The 14,881-nt window shown below is 40.4% G+C and overlaps 1 protein-coding gene and 1 long non-coding RNA gene across 8 annotated transcripts in view; one reads left to right on the forward strand and one right to left on the reverse strand.

Annotated features, from left to right (window-relative positions):
• LOC120562244 (palmitoyltransferase ZDHHC3-like) overlaps positions 1–14,881 on the forward strand; it is a 130,877-nt gene that overhangs the window by 30,657 nt on the left and 85,339 nt on the right. The window lies entirely within an intron of this gene.
• On the reverse strand, positions 5,939–7,616 carry LOC120562250. 2 transcript variants are annotated; one of them, XR_005639720.1, is made up of 4 exons: positions 7,264–7,616; positions 6,624–6,665; positions 6,292–6,494; positions 5,939–6,089 (listed from the first exon to the last, which is right to left on the reverse strand). It is a non-coding gene; the product is annotated as an uncharacterized LOC120562250 (long non-coding RNA). The 2 variants fall into 2 exon arrangements; XR_005639719.1 differs by lacking the exon at positions 5,939–6,089 and adding an exon at positions 6,101–6,138.

Consider the following 14,881-nt stretch of genomic DNA (forward strand, 5'->3'; position numbering starts at 1 on the left):
ATGCTTATTTCTCAACTTAAACATGCAAAATTAAATGAGCATATAAAGAAATACATAAACAAAAATGTGCAATGCTTTTTTTTAAATAACAAAGTGGCTATATTATGCTCATTTTCAGGTTCATAATTGTAATTTGAGATTGTATCAGAATAGGTTTACATGGTTTAATTTTCAAAAAACACCATATTTTTGTTGTACTGTATTGCTACAGCTCCTCCTTTCACCATGTGTCAGGTCTGTTTTAGCTACAGAGTGAGACCTCAACTTTTGTAAGATCTTTGTTTTCGTCGCACATGCGCAGTAGCTAGGTAAGGATTACATGAGCTAGCTAGCTGTTTCTCCAACTTTGGCCTGTACAAGGCAGGATTAGCCTGGAGACTTCTTCTAAACAAGGGCACACTTCCAACTTTGCGTGGAATGCCTTCAGAACAGGGACATGTAAGTAGTTCTATACAATTTTATTTTGTAGATTAGGGTGAATTTGTGTGTGTTATAGCAGTGTTTTGTCATTGAGAACGAGCTAGCATGTTAGTGCTAGCATGCTAACGCCGTGTTTCGGCTAGTGACGTAGAAAGCCGTACAGATTTTGAACAGCTCACCCGGACTGAAGGCAGGACACATTCAGAAACCCGTATCTCACTCAAAACCGCATGGATAACACCCCAAATCCCAGAAAAAGTGATTTATTTTCATAATATGGGCACTTTAAAGGTCCAGTGTGTAACGTGTTTAGTTTGTGTTAGTTAGTGTATTATCAAAATCTGTGTTGCCCGTTCACAGACTTCTCCTTTTTCATGAATATTTACCACCACCATCAATTCCAAGTATTCCTTTTGGCTTGAAATTTTACATTAGCATTCGCATGAACTGGGGTAGACATGCCATATTCATGTGCCATCTTGAAATACGTTAAATGTAGGGGTGGTACGGTTCACAAAACCCACGGTTCGGTTCGTATCACGGTTTTAGGGTCACGGTTTTCGGTTCTGTACGGTTCTTGTTATTTTTTCTTTTAATCTTTAACACTCCACAATATACTTCAGCATATAGCTAAAATTAGCATATTGAATGCATGTTGCACAAAACATGCACACAGTGGCAGTTCTATATTGTTTTATTTCATCATAGGTACCATGAAATCCAAAATGTTCCCACACACCAGACTATAAACGACGCTGCGTCTCTCCTACTTGACATTTCTGCACGTGACATGACCTGCAGCGGCACACCACTCCACTTAAGGAGCGGTCGGCTCGGTGTCTCTCAAAATCTGACGAAAATCTTTTAAACTGACCTTTGTCAATCTGAAATGAAGACAGATTCAGCAACTGCATGGCCTATTTCTCGCTTAAAATGTTTTCAGAAACACGTTTCGGTAAACTATTTTAGTACAATATGAGATCGTATTCTGAACGAGCCGCCATGACAGTCTGTTTTGAAATTAGGGACCAGCCAGACCCATGTGACGCGATCGTCCAATCAGCTGCCATGGGTTGCGTTTGTCACGCCCATCCCGCTCGTCATTTCCAGTAAGTGTTTTAACATAGGTGTCGAAAGTGGGCGCTACGGCAGTAAGAGGTTAGTGCACATTAACAGTGTACTGACGAACCGTGCGGTACACACATACTCCGAACCGAGACTAGCGAACCGAGCGGTTCAGGTGTTTTTTCATGAACCGTACCACCCCTAGTTAAATGGTAAGGGACGTACAGGACATACTGCTCCGCCATTTGCATTTTCGCTGCCACATGATAAACTTACAGGTGCTGCTAATGCTGCTAATGGGTATCGTAGCTTCCCGTCCCCGGCAAGTTTGAAGAAGGAAGGAAATTTCAGGAACAGGAGTCGTCTTCTTCGCCCAGAAAAAGAAAAAGGATATTGAAAAGAGCAAGAGATGGGCTTTTTGAAGTGTGAAGGCTACCGTAGCTGTAATACGTACTTTGAACTGTGTGGTGCGAGAGTGTGGATTGCGATATATGATCTCAAGGCTAGATGGGAGAAATTCCTACACATTGGACCTTTTTTAATATTTTACAAAATTATATAACTAAAAACAGTCTTTTCAAAATAGACATTTTTGCTTTGCTCAACAGTACAAATGAAATAAATAGAACAATAATATGTATATAGAAAAATACAAAGGGGCGGCTGTGGCTCAGTGGTAGAGCGGTCTCTTGTCAATTGCAAGGTTGGTGGTTCGATCCCTGCCCCTGCAGTCCCAGGTCGAGTGTCCCTGGGCAAGACACTGAACCACGAGTTGCCCCCGATGCTGCGCCATTGGACTGTAAACTTCGTTATTGGAATATAAATCGAATATTTAAAAAAATAATGCTATTTGAACGAATATTAGGCAGCCCTTAATATTCAAACCTGTTATGGACATAATTTTTTTGTAAATGTGTTTGCTGATAAACTTTGTTTTCTATTCAGATTCCAAGGCTTTTTCACGCATTTCAAAATGTAACAAGTCGCTCGGCCGTGGCTTGCATTTCCCCTGACTCATTTCCTGGTTCTACTTCTCCATTAACAACGTGAAATCAAGGAGAGGGTTAACTTTTCTTTGTTCCTCGCACTATGACTCTATGGTCGCTACTCACTCTGAAGCTACCGGTAATCACTGTCACTTTCTCACTCCCCACACACACACACACACACACACACGTCAGCTTGACGCACACACCAGCGCACAAGTATAAACATCAGACCACTTACGTAGGCTACGGTGAAAGCTCCGAACTTCCTGTCGAAAGCATACTGTTTGTGTTTAATCCAGGGTCTGACTTTTAATAAAAAAAAAAGTGGCAGTGTGTTTTTCTTCTGAAAACATCATTGCCTGCCTATTGACATTGAGTGATACACTGACCTCTGGTGGACAGAACATCTACAACTTAAGTTTGATACCAATATAGGTCTTCCTGAAGGCATTTAATGGTCAAAATATTATTAATAAATATTCAAATATATTCAAATATTAATTAAAGCTGCAAGCAGCGTTGGACGGGCCCTCACACCTCTGCGCCCGTCGGGGTTACTGGCGGACGCCGCTTCTTGCGACCGCGCACCGCAAATCGTCAACAATGAAAAGGGAACTCCCTGCTGAGTTCAGTGATACCTCACACAAGACTCTACGTGATGCAGTTCATTAGCTGTGAAAGGGGGAGTGACCAAAGCATAGGAGTCGGGGCAAACCCTACCAATAAAAAAGGAAGTCTCTGCTGAGTTCATTGATACCTCACATAAGACTCTACCTTAAACGGGTCACCAGTTATGAAAGGGGGCGTGGCTTAAGCATAGGGGGGCGGGCCAAACCATGACCAATGAATAAGGAAGTCTCTGCTGAGTTCATTGATACCTCACATAAGACTCTATCTTAAACGGTTCAAATGTTATGAAAGGGGGCGTGGCCTGAGTAAGTAGACGTGGTTAAAGTATAGGGGACGGCTCAGTATCACATGTAGACCACACATAAGTTTCATGTAAATCAGATGATGTTTATCATATAAGGCGCATTTCCTGTTGCCAGTGGGGGGCGCTATGACCAAAAGTCAATATTCTCCTGAATATGTCCTCAGGCCTGGACTCTTGTTGATTTTGGGAAATTTCAAGCTGATATGACAATGTACACTGTAGTTACAGCCACTTTCTCGTTCATCGCTAAACACTCAAAATGGCCGCCATGCCACGCCCACACAGTTTGACGAAAAGTTTTTCTTTTAATAACTTTTCATCTTTAAGGTGAGATGGTACAGACCAAATTTGAAGTCCATCGGATGAAATCTCTAGGAGGAGTTCGTTAAAGTGTACCCAGCTAACAATTTTTGGGAACGTTTGTTTTTGGTTGCGCGAACGTTCCCTGAAGGTTAGGTTTGGTTAAATTTTGGTTGTGTTTTGATTATTATGGAAAGTTGGTTGAACGTTCTGGGAACGTTCGTTTTTGGTTACCTTTAGAGAACGTTCCCAGAACGTTCCCCGAACGTTCCCAGAACGTTGCAACCTTTAGAGAACGTTCCCCGAACGTTGTAACCTTTATAGAACGTTCCCCTAACGTTCCCCCACCGTTGCAACCTTTATGGAACGTTCCTCTAACGTTATTTTTTACAATCCCATAACCTTTAAAAAACTATTTTTATATACATTTTATGTACATTTTATTTTATGTATTTTTTATATACATTTTTATATAAGAATCCGTTTTATTTGCCATATAGACACATACTGCACAAGAGAGACAACATACATATAGGCACATTAACACAATATATTGTATAAATGTAGAATGCAAATCTGCCCTACAAAGGATAAACATGTTTGGGCAAAAATGAATTAATGTCACTTTTGGGGTATTTGAGACCTCCTTTATCATGTGAATAAATATCATGAGTCAATTTCATTGTTTTAACAAGAAAATAAAGACAACCGTAACATCCACAACCATACGAGAAACCACAGCAGAAGGCCTAACAGCTGTTACAGATCTCTGCACGCTGAAGTTGAGTGTTCGCACTTTGTTTAGCCAGGCATCAAGAGAGAGGTTACTGTACCGCCGTGATCTTACTGTACTCTAGGCTCGTCATAGCCTACTTTGCCGCTTTTAATTGTCCACGTAACATACACATGACATATCAAATAAAGTGATGATTCCTATTCTGTCAGTGACAGCCCGGAGCTAGCTACAAGCGTAACGTTGATGCTGACACACCTCCTCACTTGGCGGAGCCTCACATCAGACGCTGAAAACCAATTATTAAATACACAGCTGGCATCCTACCTTTCCATGCAATCCGATATAATCCATGGAAGATATAATCCATAGCAATGCACGTCATCTGCTGTATCCACAACAATCCATACGTGTTTGAGCTATATTTCCTTCTTGCTCTTAAAAAGTAGTAATCCAAGTCGAGCTTGTTGACTGTGCATCTTAAGCAGTTTGGTGGCCCTTAGTGTTAAACATATATTTATTGTTAAACAATAAATATACCTTTGTATTCAATTATAATTAAATTATCTTTATTGAGAAAATACTTCTTGTATTTTTTCATACTGTACTGCAAAGTTACTTATCTGTCATACTGTTAAACTGTGTTAGTGTTGCCACACTATCCTGATCATTATAGCAGTAAATAGGAACAAGCAAAGGTTTTCTATTTAAAACAAATACCATGATGACTAGATCTTGGTTAGGTGTTCTTATAATGGATGCAAGTATGGTGAACAGCAAGCAAATATTGATTATATGTCAGTTACTGCCTTTTGCATGACTCCTTGTTTTTGGCACATGATACAAAGGAAGAGTACAGGAACTGCCAAACAAGGGTCAAAGGTCAATTTTGAGCTCAAGCTTTTTTGCATACAAACATTTCTTAATTATAGCAACTAGTTGTCAAATTTTGGGAGTTTTACCTATAATACTTTTGTCTGGACAAAACAGAAACTTTAAAGTCATTTTTATCAGTTTCACACTAGCAAGTTAAGGTCTTTTGCCTTTGCAGGGCAGAAATGTAGTGTGCAAGATGCATATTGGAATGATAAAGTATGTAATGTGTAGGTGAATGGCCAAAGTGGGGATGACCCCACTTATCAGCAGTTCAGGAGCGTGATGGCAGAGGGAAAGAAGCTGTTCTTGTGTCTGGTTGTTTGTGTGCAGGGATCTGTAGCGCCTGCCAGAGGGGAGGAGGCAGGAGGATGGCAGCAGTGTAGAAGATGAGCAATAGCTCTTGTGGTAGGCCATGCCTTGCGCTGCCGTAGGAAGTACATCCTCTGCAGAGCCTTTTAAGGATGTTGGACTCCCTCTTCAGGTCCTGGGAAATGATGGAGCCCAGAAACTTGAATGAGTCGACCTTTGACACTAGGCTGTTGGATATTGTGAGGGGGAGCACTGGGGGTCCTCCACGTCTGCTGCAGTCAGCGGGAGATTTTTTCTGAGAGGCCGCTAGAGTAGCAAGAGGAAGCAAAGTTACAAGTCAAATTAAAACCCCTTATCAGCCAAGCTACGCATAATACTGATGTGAACAATAAAATAACACCTGCCTGTTATAACCCTGCAGATTGTCAGGTCCTGGAAGGCCTTTGTCTTTCTGCCCTGCAGGCTATACGGTGTTACAACGTCATTGGTTGAAAGGTTGTCAGAAAAAGTTGCTGTAAAACAAATATAGAAATAAAAATTACACATGTAGAACAAAGTGGAGAGCTTGTACAATCTCATTTTGTAAGAGAAGTCAGTTCAGTTATAATGATATTTTAATTTATGCAATTATATAGTGTTATCTTAGGGCAGGGCCACTTAATTACCATTTTGTTCCTCCTCTCCTGTTGACCGAGACTCCTGTTGAACTCCTGCAGCTCGATGACTGTTGAGCAGGGCGACAGCAACACGTCATCGACTGGAGCAGAGGGAGGTGACTGGGAGCTCCTTAAGAGCATGAGCAGCTCATCCATCTTTTCCTCAAATGTGTCCATCCGCTGTGCCATGTGGGTAATGGAGGTCCTCATGGCTATGGAATAATTAATGGTTTTAGTTGTTATACATTATAACAGTCACGTGATATGCACCAGGTTGAATTTCAGTAGTTCCATAGGAAATATGACTGGTTTCTTAAATGCATGCATAAATGTTAACTTACGCTCTGTCCTGAAATGCTTTCTTGCTTGTGGAATGGATTCATCTGAAATAAAAGACCATACAATTTGTACTGATTGCAAAAAGAATATATGAAGTGTAAATAATGTAGTCTGTACTTAAGGTCTTACCATGATTATCTAAATAAACGATAGATGTATTTAGACAACCAAGGAGGTGTAATCATTATGTTATGCTAGGTTAGCCTGCAGTTTTGTGAACAGAGCTTCTGTTAATACATCCATGGCTTTATATCTCATCCACGTTACATGCTTTACAGCATACAGCCCTCGGATGTATAGTAAGATAAGTGTTTAAACCTAAACCCACATCGGCTCTTAGGGACATGTAAGATATTACATTAACGTTAGCTAGCTACCTAGCTAGTTAACTAACTCCATTGTTTAGCTTGATAGCCCCGGCAGTTTTGGGAAACGCTAATGATGTTAAATCCATGTAACGGACTTTACAGCATCCATCCCTCAGATGTATCCTAAGATAATACCATGGATGTATTAATAGAACACATGGTGAATTACAGCCTCACTGCATTCAGTGAGTCCGACTGAGTTCAGCTTGACTCGCTGTATAATGCTGGCAACCATGTCGGAGCTTTCTTTAAGTTGTTTACCAAAATCTCTCACCTTGTTGTCCAGGTTCCTTATGGTGGTTAAAACATCACCGAGGGAAGGTTCAGTCTCTGTGGCCAACTTTGATGTATCCTCCATACTAGGGCTAGCAGCTTAGCTAGCTGTGGAAAGCTAACTTGTTTCCCGCGTTAGCATACGGGCTAGCAGTCTTGAGCGGAGGAAAGTCTTTACTGTTGACAGCCGACAATGTTCTTCTTGGTATCTTCGTCCTACCTTGCGTTATAACACCGTCGGTGAAGTGTAGTCAGCATAGGTTTTAGTCAATGGCAGTATTTCAGTTCAAATTTGGGACCAAGCGAACAGATCTTTTGTCTGTCCTGTTAGCCAGGTGTGTGTACCGGTGTTGTAAACGGAAATCAGGACAGGACTTGAATCGGTCACCTGAGAGCAGAGGCACTGTCTTCCCCTACTGGCGTGGGGGTGTAACGGTAGGATTTGTACACTGGACTGAGACACTTGTTAGAAATGAAAGAAGTGAATTTTCTTAGTTGTGAAAATCATTCTATTGTATTGTATTTTCACCTAATACAGTTAAAAAAACGAAATCAAGCACACTCCTCTACTTCTTGTAGACAAGTAACAAAAGTATTTTCGGGTCAGTAGGAATTTGACATCCTATCAAAGAATTTTTTGTGATTGTTGCAAGCAAAAATCCTTGATTATGCAGCACGTTTTCTTAAAGGGGTGATAGAATGCAAAACCGATTTTACCCTGTCATAGTTGAATAACGACAGTTTGGTGGGTAAATAGGACATACATAGAAGCTCAAAATCCCACTGACACCCCTTTACTATGAAAATCTCATATTTTGAAACTGCCTCTGAAAACGGGCGAATCCCAACAAAGCTGAGTTGCTTGCGCAAGCATCTCAAAATCCGGAACCTTAAGAGAACAGTCACGCCCCAACATTTACATAGGCTACACAACTGACCTGAGATCAGGTACTTTTCTGAATCTAGCTAGGTCACGCAGATCTCTGCTATTCCATTACAAAATTCACTTCTGAAACTTTTTCCCGAAATCAACCATATAAAGCTCGAATATGGGCCGCTTTTACAAAATGGATGGCTAATTGCAAATTTTCTCGAATGTGTGCCGGAGTTTGGGTGGCCGTGTTGGTGCTGCCTGGGTTGCTACATTGCCGCCCTGACCGCAGTGTCAGCGAGCTTGTTACGCCCGCAATCTTTTACCGCAGCCCGCAGGTTCCAGTTAATCTTATAATGGGTATGTGTGTTGAGTTATGTAAACAAACAATCGGGAAAATAAACGCCTCTTGTCCGCGAGTCTCATTGATAGAGCCGCGGTGAGATGGAGTCCATCAATGAGAGCTAGCTAGCCTCCTCCCAACTCTGACATGTGTTAGCTAAGCTTTGTAAGAACTTGAGGAACCTGTAATATTCATGCCGTGACGAAATTCAAACTGTAAATATACTTTAGTTATGCGAAAGTGAGCAAGCTGCGGTATTTCCCCATTGTAATGAATGGGACATATAGCAAGCAGCTGTTCGTCCTACAAAGACGCCTTGCGTTCATAAAAATGCCTTAAAATCAAAACGGACACAACGGTTAGCTTTATAAGACATTGGGGAATGATGTTGTATAAGTATGTGTGACGAAATTCAAACTGTAAATATAATTTAGTTATGGCGACAATGTAGCTAGCTAGCTGCGGTATTTCCCCATTGTAATGAATGGGACATATAGCAAGCAGCTGCTTGTCCTACAAAGACGCCTCGCGCTCATAAAAATGCCTTAAAATCAAATCGGACACAACGGTTAGCTTTATAAGACATTGGGGAATGATGTTGTATAAGTGTGGGCGAAATTCAAACTGTAAATATAATTTAGTTATGACGACAATGTAGCTAGCTAGCTGCGGTATTTCCCCATTGTAATGAATGGGACATATAGCAAGCAGCTGCTCGTCCTACAAAGAGCCTACGCGTTCATAAAAATGCCTTAAAATCAAATCGGACACAACGGTTAGCTTTATAAGACATTGGGGAATGTGTTGTATAAGTGGCGTGACGAAATTCAAACAGTAAATATAATTTAGTTATGGCGAAAGTGTAGCTAGCTAGCTGCGGTATTTCCCCATTGTAATGAATGGGACATATAGCAAGCAGCTGCTTGTCCTACAAAGATGCCTCGCGTTCATAAAAATGCCTTAAAATCAAATCGGACACAACGGTTAGCTTTATAAGACATTGGGACATTCAAAACCGTAAATGTATTATTTATAGATATAGTTATGCCGGCAGCTGGCCGCGGAGCCCCGTATGCAGTATCCACAAAGGGTGACTTTGCCCTGGGTATGGAGCCCAGCAGGCTGTCGCTTTCTCGTCAGACTGTGTAGAGCTCCTAAAGTCCAACACGTCTTACCAAATTTGCAATTAGCCATCAATTTTTGTAAAACGGCCCATATTTGAGCTTTATATAGTTGATTTCTCGCTTAAAAAAGTCTCAGAAGTGAATTTGGTAATGAAACATTGCAGTGTCTGGAATATGAGATTCTGCGCTTCTCTAATGTATGTGTATTGGGGATTCGCTCCAACCAATCGCCGCGTCTCTAATGTCTGCGTATGGCAAGTCGCTCAACCAATCACCGCGCAGCTCATCTAAATATTCATGACCATACCATATTTGGAAGAAAAGCTCTTGTTACAAATAGGGCCAAAACACAGGGATGCATAAGGGCCAGTAAAATATCAACCAGGCCATTTTCAGCCCAACCAATGTTACATACCCCATTAGGAGACCATAAGGAACAGTGTGAAATACCCTATATAATCATTCTATCACCCCTTTAAAAAATGCGATGGAATATACGGGATTTTTATGCGATGAAATTGCGGGAACTTGCAAAAATTGCGGGAACTTGCAAAAACTGCGGTTTGATGAAAAAGGAAAAAAGGGATTTCCCCCCAACACCCTGCTTTTCGATGATGTTCACGTCGCCTAATTACACCACTTCATAACGTTCCCATGGCAACAGGGGAAAATGGCTGCTCTTGTGTGAAGTAAACGCAACATTTTTCAACTTTCTGCTAAAATATATGTGACTTCTTTTGCAACGAAAATGAGGGGATTATGAAATCATGCAAGCCCCACATATTTTGCGCGGAAATCTGCAATTTATGCGGCGAAAGTGCGGCATATTTGAAAAAATGCGTCCCCCGCATAAATATGCGGACTTTGGCTGATTATGCATTGAATTATGCGATTGCATAATCACGTTTTTCTGGAAGGACTGCCAAACTGTCTCCCAATTAATTACAATCCCCTCCGGGCTCAGCTCTCAGCAACTTCGGCAGTAGTTTCTAACCACAACAGCTAACACATCCACGTGTCTCCATTTTAAACATCACTGCAGATTGACTGACTGATTTTAGCAGCAGAGGTTGATTGTGGGCGACAATGCTGTCGTGGTTAGCTCGCTGAAACTACTGCCGATTGCCGAAGTTGCTGGCTGGCTACGCAACGTTGGCTAATTCCGCTAGCATACGTACAGGCTAACTATAGCCAGTTAGCTTTGTGTGTAACGTAACAAAAAAACACCTATCTCGTAGGAGCGAAGCTTAACATTTCATTCAATAAAATTATGGTACAAAAGGAGCACTAACGTCACATGTCTTATGTTGACAACGTGGACGCAGATATAGGAAACTCCAAAGGCAGTCTTAATATTTACCTAGTAGTCTAGGCTAACGCTGTTGCGCTAACGTTAGCAAACGTCAGCATAGCTAGCTGTCTAAACTTGTGAAAAGCCAAAAAGCATCCCCGTCCAACCTGTGTTTCACTTTCCCTCCAATATTATTATTAGGGGTGGGGGAAAAAATCGATACAGCATAGTATCGCGATATTTTTCGTGGCAATTATTATGTGTATAATAATTAGGGGTGGGAATCACCAGAGGCCTCATGATACGATATCATCACGATACAATATTATTGCGATTTTAAACATATTGCAATATTCTGTGATATATTGCAATTTATTACCTTTTTTCCAACTTCAAATTTTTCCCAGTTTCAAATGATGTCCCCAACGGACAATTTTGTCAACATTTGTTTTATCTAAAAAGATACATTTCTCTGTTTGTTCATGTCACTTCAATTGTATTGCTGCAAAATGGGGATTGTCAAGCAGCCCAACACATATATCATAAAAGATCGATACTTGGCGTCTGTGTATCGATACAGTATTGCCACGAAAAATATCGCGATACTATGCTGTATCGATTTTTTCCCCCACCCCTAATAATAATATTGGAGGGAAAGTGAAACACAGGTTGGACGGGGATGCTTTTTGGCTTTTCACAAGTTTAGACAGCTAGCTATGCTGACGTTTGCTAACGTTAGCGCAACAGCGTTAGCCTAGACTACTAGGTAAATATTAAGACTTTGCCTTTGGAGTTTCCTATATCTGCGTCCATGTTGTCAACATAAGACATGTGGCGTTAGTGCTCCTTTTGTACCATAATTGTATTGAATGAAATGTTAAGCTTCGCTCCTATGAGTAGGTGTTTTTTGTTACGTTACACACAAAGCTAACTGGCTATAGTTAGCCTGTACGTATGCTAGCGGAAAGTGCTAACGTTGCGTAGCCAGCCAGCAACTTTGGCAATCGGCAGCGGGTTTGTGTATTTGGTTGTGTTGTGTGTATTTGCATCGCATTTATGCATTTGGTTGTGCTGTGGGTATTTGCAGAATTAATGAAGTTTTTCTTTTTGCATCGCATTTATGTATTTGGTTGTGTTGTGGGTATTTGCAGAATTAATGAAGTTGTTTTTCTTTTTGCATCGTTTTTTATTTGCATCGCGTTTATGTATTTGGTTGTGTGTATTTGCAGTGCGTTTGCTGAATGCTGCACATATGTGGTCAAATGAATTAAGTTGTTTTCTTAATTTGCTGGTGTTTTGTCTATTTGCATGTGTTTTCTGAAGTTGCAGGGCGTTTGCCCCTGTCGGCCACCGTATAACCAAGAAGTAATGCTTTGGGGGGGGTAGAAAGGAGAATCATTGCAAACCGCTGTAAAATAGTACTACTTTTTCGTATTTTATTCTGTTTTGTGATATCCATTGTATTTGATGTTGTTGGGTAACCGTTTAAATGTTTATTACCAACAAGCAAATTGCGCAAATTTGTTAGAAAATAAACCCTGCAAGATGGGCTTTAAGCGAAGATAAAGGGAAAAGGATGTCCTAGGGATCTCAAAGCTAGTTCTCAGGTCCTCAACATATCTTCCCCATTGAATGACTGGTCTAGAGTGTAAATACCTCTGGCACTCAACTGGTTACAAACAATAGGTTTCAGGGCTCGACATTAAGGCTTGTCCGCTTGTCCGGGACAAGTGGATTTTTTTGTAGGGCAAGTGGAAGAGAAATTGACTTGCCCCACAGGACAAGTTAAAACTCAAACAAAATAAAATGCCATGTTAGTTCACGTTATGTGCCACTTTACGTCTATGTTACTGATTTGAAACAATACTTCTTTTTTTTTTTCCCGCAATCCAGGGCAGCGGACCACTAACGTTAGACCCATAGACAGTATATAAGAAGGTTAGAACCAGCCCGCTGTTCATCTCATTCTCTGCAAGCGATGCAGCATGAAAGCACGGCGAACCAGCCGGTGTTAGTTAGCTAACGTTGGCTTGCTAATTCCGCCTTAACGTTACCTCCTCGCCACATCGTTGACAGAAAACGAGAGACCCGGTGCTAATACGGCACCGGTACCTTAACGACTGTTATCTACCGGACCAAATTGCAAAGCGGATTTAGGTGCCACTGAAATGCCTGCGCTTCTCTCTGATGCTCCGAAAACTGATGTTAGAGGCAACCTAAACATCGCAGCATGTCACGCTAGTTAACACTACACTTGGCAGCAGGTAACGTTAGCCTACCGTTAGCTAGTAGCTGGAATAAACGCGTTAAAATGCTGACAGCTAAACGGTGTAAAAGTTGATCTGTATTTTACTGTAGTAGAGGAATGTATGACAGTGTGCAGCTGCTGTTGTCGGAAAAACAACAGATGTTGCGTTCACTTGAAATTCGCCTCGCCAGCCTCGTGCTGCATTCAAAGTTGTTGTAAAATACCCTTTTCCTATATATATATATATATATATATATATATATATATATATAAGGAAAAGCCAGTGCTGCATTCAAAGTTGTTGTAAAATACCCTTTTCCTATATATATATATATATATATATATATATATATATATATATATATAAAAAATAAATAAATAAATACATTTAAAAAAAAATAATAATAGGATTAAATATCAGCTGATAATCAACTGTAAAGTAGCTACACCTTTTTAAAGTATTCCTTCTGTAAATCAGCCTCTGCCGGGTAGAAATTAGTGAAATTGTATTTAGAAAAAAAAATAAAACATTTAGTGCCAAAATCCATTGTTATGTCTACAAAATTATTTTAGATATAGTATAAGTTCAAGTTTAAGTCACCACTACCTCTGGTCATTCAGTGTTTCCTCTGTTGATTTGACTGTGGCGGCCCCCCACGGCAACATTTCTGCCCCCCACGGTATCAGAAAATAGGGCTGCATTGTTAGAGTGCATGTCAGAGAAGGGCGTGGACACACAAGGATTACTAGCCAGTTGAGATGGTGTGTACGTCCTTGAGAACTGTAAGTGGTATAACTTATGTTGTCAGTTCATTTAAGCCTGGTCTTGCAAATTTAAGTTAACTGGTGAGGTCAAATGGTTTGTATTCTTCACCTGCGAGCTAAATTGCACATGGCTGTTGATTCAATAGCGATTGCTGAAAGTCCTCGCCCACGTTTGTAATTGAGGTGCGTTATTTACATGCTGAAGTAGTGACACTGCATTAAGATAATGTAATTAATAGTGGGTTTATTGTTATTTGCTACAGAGTGCTATATGTCAAGATCAAAGTTGGCCTATATAGTAACTCAAAAAATACAGTTCAATCACAACAGAAAATATGCGTCATTGTGTGTGTGAATAGAGGTGACTAAATATATTGGTTTGTGTTGCAAGTGTCAGGACCGTTTCATGGCGGATCTGCCCCCACTGCTAGAAAAAAATCCTAAAGGAAACACTGGGTCATTGACTTAGTATCTCAGAATATAAACTAAGAATCTCAAAGTAATAAGAAAATGTAAAATATTGACTTAGAATCTCAATATATTGGCTTAGTATCTCAATATATTGACTTAATATCTCAAAATATTGGTTCAGTATCTCAATATATTGACTTAGTAACTCAGAATATTGACTAAGAATCTCAATATATTAACTTCTGTACACCGGCGTGCAAAGTATTACTTGATATTATGGAGTCTGGAGATCCTTTTTTTTCTTTTTGAAGGGGAAATCTATTCTTGCGGCACGTTTGTTTCTACTGTTTAAACTGAATTTTATTAATGTTAACGAATTCTGCATTAGCAAAACACAATTAGTTTTTTTTTATAAAATGATAAATCTTTACCTGGACAAGTGACTTTTGTGCATGGACAAGTGAAACGTAAATGTACTTGTCCAAAGGACAAGTGCCTCAAAAAGATAATGTCAAGCCCTGGATTTGTTACCAGACATTAAGTGCATGTTGTTCCAAATTGGGGTG

The sequence above is a fragment of the Perca fluviatilis genome, chromosome 7 (genome assembly GCF_010015445.1).
Source record: "Perca fluviatilis chromosome 7, GENO_Pfluv_1.0, whole genome shotgun sequence".
Classification (NCBI taxonomy): Eukaryota; Metazoa; Chordata; class Actinopteri; order Perciformes; family Percidae; genus Perca; species Perca fluviatilis.